Here is a 1084-nt window from a genome sequence, read left to right as displayed (position 1 = left end):
TTATGCACACAGCCTGAAGGTAATTCTCTACGATGTTCTACAGTAATTTTTTGCAGGTAACAAAGTTTTTACTGTTTTTACCGCAGCCTGTCACATGAGGTCAGGTGTGGAACGCTGCAGCTGTGGTGTCATGTCCGTGCTCAGAGAGTTTCAGATTGTAGAGCATTTCGGATTTTAGATTTTTAGATTAGGGATGATCAGTCTACAGGACAGATGCTCCATGACTTACAGTGGGTTTCCATGATAATGTCCCTTGTTTGACTGAAACATTATAAATAATATTTGATTTATTTCAGATGCTGCCGGTGTTCAGGAAGTAGATGAAGGTATGTTGCCAAAATTTATGAATTAAATTCAAATCATTGATTTCTGAAATAAACTCTAAGTAGTGAATGATATTCCTCTCAATTGCTTGGTTAATAAATGCTACATTAAATATTTTTTTCTTACACGCATCTAGTGAAAGATGTGAAAACATAAACATTCACAGTGAAGAATATACTTATGCCTTGTTAATTCGTCATGTTCCATAGCTTTAAAAAAATCCTGAGAAGTCTGTGTATCCCTTTTTTTCTGGCCCTACACTTCTCTTCTGCCACCCCTATAGAACCGTCAGCCTGCACACTGAAACTGTTCTCAGAAAACAAAGGCATCATCAACTTCTCAAGGTTAAGGTAGTGATTTAAGGCTAACAGACCCCACACTCATTGATAATAATTAGTTAAGCAATTACAGGTCACAAGAAGTCACTTGACCAGTGACATTTTAAATCTCCAGTCATTGACTTTGTCATTGGTTTACTTTTGCCCCTGCGAAAAGTTGAAAATTCCTTTGCATGGAATCAAAATTCCTACATCAGTGTGGTTCTTGTCGAGTTATTCAGCCTTATCTTTCACCACTTACCACACTCTGCCCCTTTGTTCTAGCATCCAGCCAAACTAGACTACATGGAGCTCCGCAGTGATCGTCCTCACCTCCAGCTCTTTGCATTTACTTCTTCCCTCTATTCTCCATGTGTTTTCTTTCTCCTTCAGATATTAACCTATGAATTGCCTCCACCAAAAAGCCTACAATATTGACACAA

The sequence above is a fragment of the Colobus angolensis genome, unplaced genomic scaffold, assembly GCF_000951035.1.
Source record: "Colobus angolensis palliatus isolate OR3802 unplaced genomic scaffold, Cang.pa_1.0 Scaffold803, whole genome shotgun sequence".
Taxonomy (NCBI): Eukaryota; Metazoa; Chordata; class Mammalia; order Primates; family Cercopithecidae; genus Colobus; species Colobus angolensis.
The sequence above is the reverse complement of the archived record's forward strand: the minus strand, read 5'-3'. Positions refer to the sequence as shown.